We start from the raw sequence: 18,110 nt of genomic DNA on the forward strand, positions 1-18,110 counted from the left end.
ACAAATTTATTTTTAATTTTTTAATGTTTTATTTATTTTTGGGAGAGAGAAAGCAAACACGAGCAGGGGAGGGGCAGAGGGAGAGGGAGACAGAATCCAAAGCAGGCTTTGGGCTCTGAACTGTCAGCACAGAGTCTGATGTGGAGCTCGAACTCACAAACTGTGAGATCACGACCTGAGCCAAAGTCAGATGCTTAATCGACTGAGCCACCCAGGCACCGCCAGGATGCACAAATCTAAAAGCTGGGAACTCAGATTTAGACCCTGAATTGAAAACCAGATTTTTACTTTTGCATTTTTGAAATACTTTTCACAAATTTGTGGCCAGCTGGTCTAATCCAACAGTAGACTAGCTGGTTCAATCAGAATAACACTTCTTTCTCTAAATTACACGTTTATGGCTGTGCAGTGACTTCAGGCTGTGGCCCACTCCAGTTCACTAGATGGCTGATATCTTGCTGTTGTCTTAAGCTCAGTGATTTCACACATTTGTGTGGTCTCTTTGAGCCCTGATGGCATTTGAATCTGCCGTTCCTCGGTTTGTACAGTTGCAGAAGGGAACAGTGTGTCCCATGCTTGAAAGCAGCAGAAGAAACATATACATATAAAAATGTCACCTAATTTTCTTGAGTACCCACTGAGCTAGGTATGAGTATTATGGGATTAGAAAGGTCGCCCCACCAATGACAAGGAGATGGTGATAAGGCTTTTAGTAGAGAGGTCTTACAGGTTTTTTTTTTTCACCCTTAAAAACCTTTATTTTGATCTTAGCTCTCAAAGAGTTTGATGCAGAGAAATTCATAAGCCAGGGGCCACAAAGTCCAGTGCCGCTGGAGGCTAGTAGTCAATGTGAACAAAGGAGCCAGTCCAGTGTGAGCTAATAAGGAGTGGTGGTATCTGTCGTGATATGGGGAGTCCATTTCCCCTTTTCACAAGGTGGCTTCTGTGACTGGGGAGAATAATGGTAGTAGTGTTATTGATATCTCAATTTTCAAGAGACCCTGGGTATGTCATTGAAAGTCGGAGATACGGTGAAATCTGACATTTACACATTGGTACTCATTTCAAAACTGTGGGTCAAAAGAAACACATAGGGGCTACAAGTCAATCTCTGAGACTCCAGATGGCTGGGACCGCTGCCCAACCTCAAGGCCAGGGCTCAGGTTTGAGAAGTTGGAGGGCCTTTCACATCTTCCTGTCTCTCAGAGTGTGCTGACCCTGAGACATCTGTCTGATATCTGGTCTGAGGCCTGAGCCTCAAAGTCAATAGAAGTTTGCTTTGAAGCTGTTGGAGCCCATATCATGAATATTTCCTGACTGCTGCTTCTGTCAATTTCACGAAAACTAGGCTGGCTTCAGCCTTCAAATGTGGCCTATACTGTACTTCTGTAGACTCCTTGGCTATCAGTGAACATCACCTTGGACCTACAAACTAATTACAGAATGACACTGTTGTTACTACCTGCTAGTGCAGTACTCTCAGTTGTTAGCAATTCATGAGGTGTGTGATCTTTGGCTTAGGAGGCAAGGAAAGAAAGAAAAGGGATATAGTAAGATGAGTACATCCACTTACTTCCAATTCACGATGGTGGCTTTGTGCCATCACTACCCTGGTCAGAAAATTTTTATCCAACTTGTGTTTTCCCCATTGATAAGGACATGAGAAGGTTGAACAGTTAATTCTCCCAGAAGCAAAACCCTACAGCCCTGGGGATGTTCCCTAGAACAACACAAATCATACCTATTGGGTAGTTAATGGGTGGTTATTATTTTGTTCTTTTGAGCAAAGGATGATGGGTGGGGCCAAGATTCTGAAGTAACAGTATGGATTTTGCTCTCTTGGGATAAGAGCCTAAGGAAATTCCAGAGTCTTCCGTTATCATGGCATGGTATTGAAAGGAGGGCTATTGCGATAACCATTTTGTTGAGGTTTACTCTTTAATACGGGATCTTCCTAGTAGTTTCCTCTATATAGTATTTGTAGTTTCTTAACCATTTAACAAAGTAGAGTTTCTTCCTTAATTTTAATTCCTTTTTAAATTTTTATTTATTTATTTTTTAATTTTTTTTTTCAACGTTTATTTTTTATTTTCGGGACAGAGACAGCGTGAACGGGGGAGGGGCAGCAAGAGAGGGAGACACAGAATCAGAAACAGGCTCCAGGCTCCGAGCCATCAGCCCAGAGCCCGACGCGGGGCTCGAACTCACGGACCGCGAGATCGTGACCTGGCTGAAGTCGGACGCTTAACTGACTGCGCCACCCAGGCGCCCCAGTTTTTATTTATTTAAAAAAATTTTGTTAATATTTATTTTTGAGAGAGAGTATGGGCAGGGGAGAGGCAGAGAGAGAGGGAGACACAGAATCTGAAGCAGGCTTCAGGCTCTGAGCTGTCAGCCCAGAACCTGACACGGGACTCGAACTCACAGACTACAAGATCATGACCTGAGCCGAAGTTGGACACTTAATAGACTGAGCCACCCAGACACCCCTAATTTTAATTCTTCTTAACAAATCCTTTGACCAGTCTCTATAAAGCTCACATTAAAAAAAATCCCATTTGTATTTAGTTGCAAATAGTTATCTTGGACAAGGTGGCACAAATGATAAGTGAAGTGATTTATCAGGCTGTATCTCTACAGCCTGAGTGATCACAACCAGAGTATTGCCTGAACCAGGCCTCTTCTTCTTTACTTGTGGTCCCTGCAGTTAGTAAATTAGGCAGATGTGGCCACTGCCCTGTGGTTTCTGACATAGACAGACCCATACACATCTATTCAAGTAAGTCAATAAATATGCCGCTGCCTGCTGCCTCTTCTCCTCCTCCTCCTCCTCCTCCTCCAAGTTTATTCTGAGAGAGAGAGTGAGGATGGGAGGGGCAGAGAGAGAGAATCCCAAGCTGGCTCTGTGCTGTTAGCATGGGGCCTGACACGGGGTTTGAATCCATAAACCGTGTGATCATGGCCTGAGCTGAGTTGGATGCTTAACTAACTGAGCCACCCAGGTGCCCCTGCTTCTTCCATTTTGTGTGGGATGAAGAGTGGGGAACCTGTTGCTGAGATGTTCAGAGTTTGGCAAGAAAAACCTTTCTCAGTAAGCTGTAAGCACAATGGTTTTTCAGAGGAAAGGAGCTAGAATTTCAGAAGCATTAAAAAAAAAAAAAAAGAAACGAGAGGATATTCTTTACTATTGTATAAAATTTATCCATCTATGTTACCAGTATTTACTGAGTGATCATGAGTTTATCCAAGGGATTCAGCATAATGCTGTATTGTAATGTGACCAACCACTTCTGTACCCCAAGTTCTTTCAGGGCCATCACCCTCCCTTTTGACCACCCTACCCTGGCCCCAACCCCAACCTGACTCTGTTCCGTGTCTGGGCTGGTCTGTATCCACTGCCTTGCTCATTCTCTGAGTTCCCCTCCAGGGTCACGTGGGTTGCCTAAAGAGGGCTCTGATATTAGCTTGCCGTGCCTTGTCAGTTCAAATCAAGTCACGGCAGCTCAAGCCCACCCTGCGGGCAAGTGCTTGACAGTTCTCCTTGTCAGCCCACTGTTGAAAGGCAGGCAGTGGCAGCGAGTGGGAACCAGTTAATTAGCAGTGACGACTACCAGGTTGGGATTTTTTGTTTAATGCTTAGTTAATTTCACAGTAATTGAATTTAGACTTGGCTTACATAGACTGGGGTGAAAGGCTCTGTGTGGAGCCCCAGCATTCTGCAGCAGGAGAGAGAAAAAGGCTATTGTTCTGAGATGTGCCTGGCCTCCTCTCATGAACTCTGTGAACATTTGGAGGCTTGGAATTTCCCACAGGGGGATTTTTAGGTGCATGTGAGGCAAGTAGAGTACAGGAACACCTTCTGTCCGGAGGGGTAGGTACCAGAATTGGTGGAATCTGCACATCTGTGTAAGGAGGAAACAGTGGAGCTTGAGTGGTTTTTCTAGGTGCTGGTCACAGGGGATGGCTCTTCACATATGTCCTCTCATTTCTTCTTGGACAGAAGGTATCTGGGACATCTTGGTCTTGATTACGGGCACACGACTTGCAGGGTACAGTGACAGAGCAGAGAGATTGCCACAGCTTTCAGAGCACATGGCTTCTATCTGTATATAGTGTAAAGGTGGTCTGTGATCGTTGTTCTTTGGAGGTTAGTATGAGCGTTTTTTTGAGACCACATGTTTTGAGTTTGTGAATCCTGGGGTTTTTATAATTTAAGACTATAATTTTCATTGTGAATAATTTATAAAGGGCACCATTATGAAAGTGTGCAAATCCTGTGGTTACAGAGTCACAATCCCTCAAGGGGAAGAGAATTGTCTTTCTTGAAAGGACAATGAGTTGGCTGAGTTTTGGTGTGGGTTCTGTGGCGATCATCTTTGTTAGCGCTGATGGCTGCCCCGTCAGTAGGGGGTCCATATAACAGACTGGGGACCATCCAGGGAAAACAGGACCTATGCTTACTCTATCCTTCTAATCGTCCCCACATGTGACATCTATGGAATGGATAGGAGTCTCTTTATCTTGAATTTTAAGAATTCATAAAATTTAGAAATCCAGGGAAAAATATGGTAATGTAAGGCTAATTAGTGATTAACTCTTGCTGCCGTAACATATGAAGTTTTGCAAAACTTTTCTGAGAACTCTTTCAATTTCTCGTTAGAGCATCTTTTCCTCTCATGAATTCAATAGATTCTCTTATCTCTTTTAAGCTACCAGTGATAGCTTCTAAGTTTTACATTTATTTTTTCTGCAAACTTCCCATTTCTTTTATTTTGATCTCTTCTTCCATTTTAAAGTTTTCCCTTGATATCTGGTAATCCTTGGTTGCTTGTTCATGATTTATGGTGTGGGACTGAAAAATGAATTAGAACCTCTGAATGTGTGGGGAATGGAGAACTCACTGATTTTGAGCTTCACCCAAGGGGCGATATGGGCAAATTGTTTTGCTGTGGAACCGCTAATGTCAATTTCTTCATGTCCGTCTTCCGGGTGAGTCAGGTTGCCAAGAAGACTGTTAGATCTGTTAGACAAGGGGCTGGCAGCTGATGGTCCGGGGTACAGTGCTAGGAGCCAGTGGAAGGAGGCTGATGGTCCCTGTAATACATGCATAGGGTGTATAATCTATATACATTGGATACAGTACTCAGGCCCTCACCTGGCTTGGCATCCCCCAGTCCAGAGAGTCTTTGTTTAAAAAAATTTTTTTTAATGTTTATTTATTTTTAGAGGTGGGGGCAGAGAGAGAGGGAGACCTAGAATCTGAAGCAGGCTCCAGGCTCTGAGCTGTCAGCACAAAGCCTGACACAGGGCTTGAATTCATGAGCTGTGAGATCATGACCTGAGCCGAAGTCGGATGCTTAACTGCCTGAGCCACCCAGGTGCCCCAGAGAGTCTGTTTTACACAGAGAATAAACTTGGAGGCTTTTGTCAGTGTTGGTGAAAAACACTTACCTAGTGGTGTAGGAAAGAGGTAGAAATCTAGGACCTGACTGGTTTTCAAACAAGTTTCACATAATCTTTTTCCTTATGACCTTCCTTCCCCTCCCTGACGCTTGCCCTCTACTTCCAGAAGTAGGTGATGAAACTTGTTCCTTAGATTTTTAAGGATTCTGCAGTCTGATTGGTATTTTGAAAGGGAACAAAATTAGACGTGCATGCTCAGTCTGCCACCTTAACCCGGAACAGTGTATCATGTCTTTCAATTCTTTTATTTCTTTGGACATATTAAGCATTTTGTATGTTAAACATTCAATATATTTTATATTTGAGCATTCCTGTATCTGAAGTCATCCTGGGCTTGCTTCCATTGATTGTTGTCTCTGTTGACTTTGTGTGAACTTGATTGTGAGTTCAGGTTAATTATAACCTGGAGTGAATTTGTTAAGGCTGGTTTGGTAGACACTTTGCCTAGAGATTTAAGGGCACTGTTATTTTGGATCTAGTGTAACTTCTCAATTTCAGATTCTTTTGACCACACAAAAAGTGTGAGGGCCAAGCTGGTCACAAATTCCCAGCTGCATGCCTCCGAAGGGCAGACTTTTTTCATTAGTTAGATCCTTTTTAGCTGTTGTGGTCCTTTGGGAGGCTAGCTTCATAAGGGGGCTCAGTTCAATTCTCTGTCTAGGGTGGGCCCCAGGTGTCTCCATTTGCCCCTTAGATGTGAGGTTCTTAAAAATGAAGCTCTGACCTGAGATTGATGTCTGGCATTTTGGCCTCTAGTAGCTGCAGGGCTTGCTTATCTCATTGGCTACCCATGCTCTCTTTTTCTCAGCCATCAGAGAATTTACTCTGCTTGCATGCATGTTTAGATGTGCACATGAGAGTGTGTTTCCAGGAGCTGGGTACCTGTTTTCTGCATTTCTGCAATGAATTGAGCAGGGAAAGTTGACTCTACCTGATGGTCCTATCTCTTGTTGCCACTGCTCCCAGGCCCAAGTTCAGGGTCAGCAGTGGGCCATTTGCCATGGTAGTGTCCTCACCCCTTCCCCAACCACTGCACACTGCTGTGGACCATGTTTCTGCCGTGCTCAGAAACTTTCTGGGGTTCCCTGTTCCCTTTCTTGCTCCCTGGCTGTTCTATCCAACAGGTCTCCCTTTGCTCTTTTATTCTTGCAATGCCCTCTCCTGGAACGCCATTGTGCGGCCCACTTCCAACCACCGTGGTCCCAATCTTCCCACCTTCACTCTTGCTCGCAGGGGATCCTCTACTTGGCATTGTCCTCACTTTCTCTGTCCCGTGTGGCTGGTCTCTATCTCAGTTATCCTTCATGGCTTGTTTCCAAAACTACCTCCTCCCGGGAGCCTCCCCACCAAAAATGAGCTTTCCCTGGACACTTTTTCTAAATTCCATGTACTTCTTTATACTGTTTTGGGGGATACACACTTTTATACACATGCCTTCAACCTCTGGCTCGTGAGAGCTGGAAAATTTGTAAAAGGGAGATTCAGAAAAATGTATTATCTTGAAAATACTTAAATCAGATGAGTTGAAATTAATATTAATCTGGAGTGTTAATATTTAACTTTATGTCTCTCTCTGTATTTAATAGTCACATTGTTTACTTAAAAATCTACGTGCAGGTAAGTGTGCAAATCTTAAATGTAAAGCTCCCTGATTTTTATGTATATACCTGTGTAGCCACCACTTCTATAAATATAGAAGCTCTCCATCATGTCAGAAAGTTCTTGCTGAAATCAGTAGCCTCCTCCCTCCCATCCCAAGGTAACCACTTAAATTGAAGATAGCAAGATTAAAAAAATCTAATCTCAACATCTCTTTCTTTAGGCTGATGAGTTTATTCTGATTCGGTTTACTTTAACAGTGATTACGGATATGTTTGGATTTATGCTAGGATCTAGTAATTTTGTGTTTTCTATTTGCAATAGTTTTGTCTATTTTAAAGTAATTTTCCCTTATATTTTAATAAAATTTAGTTTGATATGTATATGCTATTTCTTTTTTTTTTTTTTAATTTTTTTTTTCAACGTTTATTCATTTTTGGGACAGAGAGAGACAGAGCATGAACGGGGGAGGGGCAGAGAGAGAGGGAGACACAGAATTGGAAACAGGCTCCAGGCTCTGAGCCATCAGCCCAGAGCCTGATGCGGGGCTCGAACTCACGGACCGCGAGATCGTGACCTGGCTGAAGTCGGACGCCTAACCGACTGCGCCACCCAGGCGCCCCACTATTTCTTTTTTTAATATGAAATTTATTGTCAAATTGGTTTCCATACAACACCCAGTGCTCATCCCAACACGTGCCCTCCTCAGTGCCCATCACCCACTCTCCTCTCCCTCCCACCCCCCATCAACCTTCAGTTCTCAGTTTTTTTTTTTTAAATTTTTATTTATTTATTTTTGAGAGACCGAGCATGAACAGGGGAGGAGCAGAGATAGAGGGAGACACAGAATCTGAAACAGGCTCCAGGCTCCGAGCTGTCAGAACAGAGCCCGATGTGGGGCTTGAACTCAAACCGTGAGATCATGACCTGAGCCAAAGCCGGACGCTCAACCGACTGAGCCACCCAGGCAACCCTGTTCTCAGTTTTTAAGAGTCTCTTATGCTTTGGCTGTCTCCCTCTCTAACCTCTTTTTTTTTTTTTTTTTTTTCTTTCCTTTCCCCATGGACTTCTTTCAAGTTTCTCAGGATCCACATAAGAGTGAAAACATAGGGTATCTGTCTTTCTCTATATGGCTTTGTATATGCTATTTCTATTGATGAAAGAATTCTCACGTACTTGTCTTAAGCCTAAAATTAATTAATATCTCTATTCTCCCTTGGAAACCACAAGATCTTGGAATGCTTTAATTCCAATATCTTCCCTGCATTCTTCATATTATTTAAGTCTAGTTTGATTTCACTTTAAGAAAAACTTATTTAATGAATCAATATTAATTTTTACTATCATTTCCTGCTTAGTTTTTAACTTCTTTGCTGTTTCTTCTCATATCCTGCTCCATATGTTGAAGACCTGTTTTCTTCTTCCTCATGTACATCCTTTCATATTTTTCTCAGACAGGAAACATCTGTGAGTAAGAAACTCTCATATTTTTGAATGAAAACGTTTCTGTTCTACTTGCATTCTTGAAGGAGATTTGAGACTTCTAAACTGATACTTTGCCTCAGTGTCTAGCTTGTGGGAGGTTTTCTGTGTCTTTTTTTTTTTTTAATTCAAATATTACAGATGGAACAGACTTTTGTGACTCACAGCATTTTCAAAGAGATTATTCCCAGCATTGGTTGAAATGCATGTAAAGCCACATGCTCTTGTCCCTGGGGTGGCCTTAAAAAGAAACTAAGTCTTAACGCCACATCTTCTCTGACAGCTCTGTAGATCACCATCACCCCAACTTACTATTCTGGCTTGAATATGGGTTTATAAATGGTGTAGGAGAGTGGAGGTGCTGTGTTCTTTCATGCCAGTGCCCTCTGTCATGTCCTCATCAACCATTCCCTATTGTCTTGTTCTCATATTTGCTTTTCCTGCCTTGCCCTTGAAGGCATTCGAGTTAATCTTGAGTACCACTGGGGTATCCCTTCCTATAGTAGATCTACAGTCATTTTGTGTGTATGTGAATTCATTCATTCCACTATATTCTAGGCACCCACCGTGTGCAAGGGGGAAAAAGCAGTGAATGAGAGAGACCTCAAGTCCCTAATCTTGTACAGCTTACATTTTAGTTGTGGGGTGCATAGACCCAGCAGGTAAATAATTAAGATGTATTGTGTTTTAGCCTGTGGTGACTGCTAAGGAAAAAAAGTAGATTGGAGAAGTGGGCTGGGCAGTGTAGAGGGTGGAGTGGTTGTTATTTTAAATAGGTAGTCAGGGAGCACTTGGGTGGCTCAGTGGGTTAGGTGTCCAACTTTGGCTTAGGTCACCATCTCCCTGGTTGTGAGTTTGAGCTCTGTGTCAGACTCTGTGCTGACAGCTCAGAGCCTGGAACCTGCTTCCAATTCTGTGTCTCTGTCTCTCTCTGCCCCTCCTCCACTCACACTCTGTCTCTCTGTCTCTCTCAAAAAATAAATAAACATTAAAAACAATAGGTAGTAAGGGGAGCTCTTACTGATAGAGTGACAGTGGAGCGGAGACCTGACATGGGGACCAGCATGCCTTTCAGGGACCTGAAGGAGACACCTGTAAAGCAGAGTGAACACTGAGTACACAACCCCTGAGGCAGGAATATGAAGGCCAGTGTATCTGGTATACTGAGTCAGGGTGAATGGTTGCACCTGAGACCAGAGAGGGGAGCCACATCACAATGGCAGAAGCTGCTAGAAGGCAAAATGGAAGTAGTTTTGGTGCCTCACTATAGGAAAACGTACTCTCACGAAATATCTGATATATCAGGGTAAAACTAAGTTTTATCTGAACCATCACTCAAACTAGGAAAATACAGAAGAATGCTTGAAGATCACGGATGTCTCATTTCATCTAAGCCACTTGAGCTGTAGCTTTCAAAAGCATGTGGATGTTTTTAAAAGCTAATAACAAGGAACTTGAGAGAAGTGGTCTTGCTACCTCTTAGGAAGAGCAACTTGAATAAGTTTATCATAGAGCACTGTTTTATTCCATGAGGCTGTTAATATGTGGCCTTAAGTGTCCATTATTTTTTTCTTTTACTCGCCATGAGAGCCTATTTTGGGGGGAGGGGTACACGAGCAACTAAGATTTAATTTTTGTTTGTACAATGTACATATAAGTCTTAGTGCATTTGGGCAGCTATAAAAATCCATGGGGTAGGAGGCTTATAAACAACAGAAAGTCTTTTCTCACAGCTCTGGAAGCTGCAAGTTCAAGATCAAGGCGTCAGCAAATTTGTTGTCTAGTGAAAGTGTATTTCTAGGCTTATAGGTGGTCATCTTTTTTGCTGTGTCCTTTCGTGGCCAAGGGGTGAAGAATCTCTATGGTCTCTTTTCTAAGGGTACTAATCCTATCACCTCCCAAAGGTCCCACTTCCAAATACTATCACTTTGGGGCTTAGGATCTCAACGTGTGAATTTTAGGGGGATACAAACATTCAGTCTGTAGCAACATAATAATCTGATTATAATATTCCGTTACTGTGAGTTACTATGCCATAGCTCATTCTATTATTGGATTATAGTAATTGTTCTCTTTTCCACGTTAAACTTGAGATTTGAATGTGACGGACTCAGGGAATCTCGGTGATGAGAATTTGTTCTCATTGATGACTCATAATGATTATTCATTATCTCTTATTTAACTGGCACATGCTAGGTGCTCCACAGGGCATTAAATATATACAAACACACATGTGCACGCATGCACACACCCACACACATTCCTTATTAGAATGGATGAGTAAGAGAATTGGTTTGAATTTCCTGTATCATTAGTAAATCCCTGGACACACATAGTGAAATTAAGAAGAAAAAGAAATATCAACAAGATTAAATAAAACTTATGCCAGTTTGGTTACATCAAGCTAAAGAAAATGTCCATTTCCAATATGTATTTGCTTGGAAAATTGTGGGAGATTCACTCTTGTATATTTTTCAAGGTTCTGTCAAATGTGAATGTTTTCTAAAGCTTATTATAGGAAAGAGCCAGTTGGGGTAATTTTGTTCCTTTAAAGTCTCCCCTTCTGTTGCAGAGAAGGAATGCCAATGTGTTTAATGTGTGCCCAGAAGTATAAAATTGCCTTGAAGAAGGTGCAGGTATAGAAGAGTGAAAGTGGGGAGGTAGCTGGGAACCAATATTAAGAGAATCTGGTGTACTTCTGTCCGATTCAATTGAATTAAAATTCATTGACCATGTGCTGTAATCATAATTTAAGTGTGGAATGGAAGATGGACTCGTTCTCAAGTCATTTAAAGTGTTTATCAGATAAGATAGGATTCACAATAAAAGAGCGGTATGCAACAATATAAAGTGAGCTGATACAGTGACCATAGGGCATTCTTAGCTTCCAGCAGAAGGGAGAAGGAAGAGGTCTGTGTGGGCTGCAGTGCTGGGGGACACCAAGGGAGGGGAGGATGTGAGCAGGATGGATGGATGGGCTTTTGATGGTCAGAGGGGAGGCAAAGGAACAGTGTGAGTGAGGAGAAAAATATAAAAAAAAAGGCTAAGGCAGAGATGAAGTTCTTATATTCAGGAAACAGGAAGGAGACCAATGTGGTTGGAGTGGGGAGTTCCTTTAACTGAAGGAGAATGAGGAAGAAAAAGCAGGTTTGACTAGGATACAGTTTGGGGAGAGATTTGAATCAAATTGAGGAATTTGGATTTTTGTTAGAAAAGGGGGATATTTGGAGTGACTTCAGTGAAAATGATGATAGAGTAGGGACTTCTAAAAATTCTCTCCTCCATAAAAGCAATAAGAAAACTGGAAAAAAAAATGGCCAGAATCAACTTTTCAGAACTCCAGGGATTAACCAAATTCTGGCAGCAATCTGAGGAGCAATCTGAGGCACAGTCTCTGTAAGAACAGTGACTTTGTGGCATTTTCACTTATTCCCTGGTAATCGCAGTAAGCTACCAGTGAGGACAGTTAGGAGTTGGAGTTCCTTCAAAGTCTTATTACTAAAAACTTTTTATTTGACTTGTCTCATGGTTTCCTGGAGCACTTGACTTACAAGGCTGCCCTTTTGTTCTGATTCAGAGCTCATCCAGTAAGAAGTCTTTTTTCAAGGTCATTTTTCAAAAGTATTTAGGGCCAGTAGTTTAGCTTGGAGGCTGTCTGACATGAGGGACAACAGTTGGGGTAGAAAAAAGAATACATGCTTAAAAGGAAAGGATGGGGAGTGAGGTATCTATTGGGGCTTTGAAAAATTCTGACATATTCTTGGTAATCTATAAGGTCATGTGTGGATATAGTGGTGTGAATGCTGAGGACTCCATGCATATTGAGTAGTAACCTAAGAAGGCTCCAAACCCTTGCCTCTGGCTCATCTTGAGGCTCTGTATAAGCAGGAAGTGAAGGCTAAGGCAGAGTTGTCAGGTGCCTGGCTGAGTGAAGAAGGCATGCCCACTGTATTCTAAAAACTACAAAATGCAAGTGAAAGAAATTAACGAAAACGTCAAGAAATGGAAAGACTGTGTGTGTAGCAATAAGACACTGCTTCATACCCACTAAGACGCCATCGTCAAAAGGTGGACGATAACAAGTGTGGGAAAAGATGTGGAGAGTTTGGGACTCCCGTGTGTTGCTGGTAGGAATATAAAATGGTGTAGCCACCTTGATAAACAGTTTGGCAGTTCCTTAAATGGTTAAAAGTAGGTTTACCATATGATCCGGCAATTCTGCTCTGTGGCAATACCCACCAGACCCACGCAAAAACTTGTACACGAATACTAATAGTATTGTTTATAGTTAGCCCCAGAGTGGGTACAACCCAAACGTCCATTCAACTGATGAATGGGTAAATAAAATGTGGTATATCTATACCATGGAATATTATTCAGTCATAAAAATGAATTAAGTCCCTTTACATGGTGCAACATGGATGCACCCTGAAAATATGGTAAGTGAAAGAAGCAAGACAGAAAAGGCCACAGGTGATATGATTTTCCTTATATGAAATCTCCAGAATAGGCAAATCCAGGGAGCTAAAGGGGATTAGTGATTATCAGGACCTGAGGGCGGGGTTAATGGTAGTGACTGGTGATTGCTATGGGTTTCTTTACTGGGTAAAAAAATATTCTGAAATTAGATAGCCACATTGTTGAATAAAATGGTGAACAGAATAAGAACCACTGAATTTTATACTTTGTAAATTGGAATTTTAGTATATGTGAGTCCTATCTTGTTAAAAAGAGGAATCTTTGAAGGCTTTTCAACATAAATTATATATTAACAGTATAATGTACATTCCTAAATAAATAGCTAAAGATTAATAGATAAGGTCAGAGCCCAAAGAGATTAGAGTCAAGAGAACCCCAGCTAGGAAAAACTTATTGCATCCTGGCAAAAGAGTGTTAGACCAGGAGTCCAGGCAATTTCAATAGTTCCTTTATGGGATTTTCTGCTCACAAGCTTCTAGTACCTGACAATGCTCAGCCATGGGATATGTTAAATACATTTCTATTGAAGCTTAAGTCAAAAGGCCTGTATTGTAATCTCTAGGGGTGTGTGTGTGTGTGTGTGTGTGTGTGTGTGTGTGTGAGAGAGAGAGAGAGAGAGAGAGAGAGAGAGAGAGAGAGATGCTGTATGTTGCAACACAGGATAAATTTCCTCTTCTGTAAAAGAGAGATTCTTTGTAGTGAGAGGCAAATTATATCCAAGTATAAGGATATGCTAAAAAGCCCAATTCATTTATGAATTAAAAATAAACATGACAATAACAGAAATAACAAAAAGGAGACTGTTCATCCATAACTCCAGTCCTGGCAGATTGGCTTGTGATGTTGGACTTTTTTTTTTTTTTTTTTTTTTTTTAAAGAGACCAAAGCCTTTGCTTTTTTCCCAGCCATGGTTTTGTCTAGTTGAGTTTAAATACATTACAATGGATGTATTGGATATTTGTATATATAATTTTATAATATATTGGATATTATGAATGTATTAGGTATTATATCCTATAAGTGTTACATATCACCTATTCTATATATCCTATATATGTGTATATATTACATACTTGTGTATACATATATGTTTGTAAATGTGCATACACACAAATGATATGAAATTGGGAGAAGTAGCATCTTAAATTCGGTAAGAGTCTAATCTTACCCAGTACTATTTAGAGATGCCCATGTTTCAAATGTGTTTCTGATTTTTTATGTGAAAATATAAAAAGCCTGTCTAAGAATAGGAAGCCAGTTCAGGAATGAAACTTCCTCTCTTGCTTAAAGGGATGTGTTTTCCTATGCAAATGTAGCAAAGCCCAGAAATTAGCAATGACTGCTAAATTAACACACTTGAAGAGCTTGGCTGGTTCTAATAGGCAGTCAAATGGTCTTGTTACATTGTAATAGTGCCAAGCTAATTGAAGTGATTACTGTTGCTCATGAGCAGCCTTTTTGAAGTAGAAGTCTTTTAAATTATCCATAGACGTTAAATGTCAGACACTATTGTGTAATTATACTTTGTAAATGCTGAATGTCATAAGGCATCACAGGTAATTGAGGTTTACAGAGAAGAGCTTTTTCTAAACCTAATTGGGCATCAACTCTTTGTCACTTTTTCTAAATCTAATTGGGCATCAACTTTTTGTGCCAGGGGACACTCCAGTGCCTCCCAGTCTCCCTTTCTTCCCCACCTTCTCTGGCTAGGCTTACTCATGGGGCCCCACATGTCACGATGGTTCCAAATCATTGAGCTTAAAACCCTCTCTGAACCACTCTCTGGGATCTTTGGGGACTGTTTCACTTGTTTGGGATATCACAGGCTGAAGCTTTCTGGGAAGCCGAGTGTGGCTAGCTGATGACGAAGTTGGGCCATCTCAATGGAACATCAAATCCTTTAAAATCTCAGAGGGATTCCAGAATATTCTGCATCTTCTTTGATTTTTATCTGTGTGTTATTGTTATGTGTGTGTGTGATTTTGGAAAATATCTTTTTATGACATTAGAAAAGGAGGTGTCTATGGCTCTGATGTAGTCATCCACATTTTCTCCCATTTTTATTTCTTTAAGATTTTTTTTAATGTTTATTCACTCTTTAGAGAGAGAGAGAGCGAGAGCGAGCACAAGTGAGCACATGAGCAGGGGAGGGACAGAGAGAGAGGGAGACAGAATCTGAAGTGGGCTCTAGGCTCTGAGCTGTCAGCACAGAGCAGGACACAGGGCTTGAACTCATGAACTGCGAGATCATGACTTGAGCTGAAGCTGGATGCTTAACTGAGCCACCTAGGTGCCCCTCTTCTATTTTTATTTCTTAGCTCCTATTGGAACAGACATTAGAGTTCCAAGTTAAAAAGAATTCGTAGAAAGCAATTTCCTGCATTGCTTTTGCGACAGTAATGTTAATCATAAACCAAACTTTGGAATCTTCAAATGTCTTGCCTTTGTGGGTCACACACTTGAGAATAACTGAAAAGCCAAGTTGGGCTTTCTTTTTTTTAATAAGTTTTTAATGTTTGTTTATTTTTGAGAGAGAGAGAGAGGGAGACAGAGGATCTGAAGCAGGCTCTGCACTGTCAATGCAGAGCCTGATGTGGGGCTCAAACTCACTAACCATGAGATCATGACTGGAGCTGAAGTCAGATGCTTAACCACCTGAGCCACCCAGATGCCCCCAAGTTGGACTTTTTAATGCAGACCTCAAGGTGTCCTGCTGTTGGCTATGAATCTTCTGGCTTGGCTGGCTGGGAATACAGTCTCCATTTCTGGCATAGTGGCTGGCAGGAAATGCACAAAAAAGCATTCTTATTGCATAATTGTTAATATGTGTGTTCAGTTGGTCACCAAATTTTATCAAATCAAACTATTATGTCGCTGTGATTTCATGATGGGCCCCCCATTGTGTGCCTCCAGTAGGTAGCAGTTTATGAAAGTCCTAGCTTATTTGTAAAATTATCTCTATCTTTGCTTTTTAAAAGCATTCGTTATTCTCTATGATAAATGGAGTTTTGATGAAAGCATTTTCTGCCCCACGCAAGGAGACTGTCTGGGAGAAGCGTCAGTGTGTGTAGCAAAGAGGATGTGGATGTTTTCAACGTGATGAAAACAGAGGAGTTGGGTAGTCTTGCCGAGTGCGTTGTGGACAGTCTGCTGATTTCTGTAGATGGAGGCAGAGATGTTCACATAGATTCTCAGAATGGTCAGGCCTTATTACAGGCTTCAAAGATACATTCTTGTTCTTTATGATTTTTTTCTTGTGATATTATAAAGGCAAATGAGGACTTCTTATACATTACAAGTAGTGTACAGATACTTGTCAGAAATAACACTAAGCAGTGAGTGTAGTTTTTCTAGCATCACTTTTGAAGGTGGCTTTTATGATGTGCCTGTCGGAGAATAATTAGGTTCAAGGATATTATTAAAGTTGTTAAAAGTTTAAAGCAATAATGTGCAAGGTGCCACACAAAATGTTGAATTAGACATGGTTTTTGCACAATGAGCTTATGCATACCCTCTCATTTTACTTCCCTCCTAAACAAATTATAACCTTCCTGTTAAAGTTCTTACCCCTGTGGCTGGTAAGTCTTGCCTTTCTTACTCATCAGTGTCTCTATTGCTCCTGTTATATCAGGGTGACTTAAACTGGTGGGGAAAAGCATTGTTCTTACTGATGTGATATTGATGACTAAGATGTGCAGGGGCTCATGGTTAGCCACAAGTTTGAAAAATCATCAGTCATCTTATACTCCTTCAGGAGTCCTTAAATATAAGCAACAAGGTGGGGCTCTTTGTGCAAAGCTTTGCTGGACTGTGGCTGTCCAGCTGAAGATCAAGGTAACATATCAGAAAAGTGACCACCACTGGCTGCTCTCCATGTTCCAAGGGAGGGGTTAGCATTCTCAAGGGGAGGGTACTGCTGGCTTCACGGGGGTGGCCATCGATGGTGTTCGTTACTTACAGCTCGTTCCCCTCCGATGCAAGGTGGGCTTATACTTCCTTGTGGTTAGGTGGGACTCAGGTGACTAATATTGGCCAATGAGTTATGACTAGAAGTTACATGTGTCGTGTTCAGGCTGGAGCACTTATTGCCAATGTGAAACCTCTCAAAAGCTCTTGCTCTACTTAGTGTGGTGATTGGCAGTATTCAAGAGGGTGGGTGTTCTATCAGAGCAAAGAAACCTGGAGCAGAGCTCTCAGCTGACCCTTGATGGGCATGTAGAACAGAGCAAGAAATAACTTGTGTCGTTACTGGCATTTCTTGGTTCAACACAACTTAGCTTACCTGACTGATAGACCATAGCTAGGCCAGTAGTTCACTTAGGGCCTATATCAGGGGTCACAAATGTGAGTGCCCATGAAACCCCATATGGGTGAATGAGGTGGGCAGGCTGTAAGAAAGGCACGGACGTGCTTTGTTTGCATGTTAAACATGTAGGCACATTCCTTGCTTTTTACAAAGGCATGCATTCTCTTTTTTTTTTTTTTTTTTTGGGAATAAGTAAACTTTGTGGTATCTCTTTTGATACTTTCCCTTGACAGATGATAGTCTCTTTTGATACTTCCCCTTTATAGATGATAGTCTCAGCAACTGTTTCTCTGTTAGTTGTAAAAACAGCGGTCAAGTGTGATGATAAATGACTATAATGCTTGCTGGGCATCAGTAAGGGGAGGGGGGCACCATAGCAAAGGTGGTTTCTGTGAAAATTGGACTCTATAAACCCTGTTTAAAGGAGGCAGCTGGTTTCATTTAGCCCAAAGCAATTTCTGACCTCTGGGAATGTGCACAGAATTCCTAGTTCTCAAGATTTTCTAAGAGAAGATTTTTTTTTTTTGAAGAGAAGATTTTATGTGAAGTGTTTTAATTTTGAAATAATCAATTTTAAAAATTGCCAAAATAAAAAAAAATGTCATACAGCTAATACCTTATAGACTTTGGCCTATATCCCCCACAGCTTGTCATTCTCAAACTAATAAAAAATCTTCATTTGAAGAGGTTACATCTTAAAAAACAGAACAAGCATATATCAATTGACAACGTAATGACACGACAAAATAATAACAAGCAATCAGCAAATATTTGATTTCTT

This window comes from Leopardus geoffroyi, chromosome D4 (genome assembly GCF_018350155.1).
Source record: "Leopardus geoffroyi isolate Oge1 chromosome D4, O.geoffroyi_Oge1_pat1.0, whole genome shotgun sequence".
In the NCBI taxonomy this organism is placed as follows: domain Eukaryota; kingdom Metazoa; phylum Chordata; class Mammalia; order Carnivora; family Felidae; genus Leopardus; species Leopardus geoffroyi.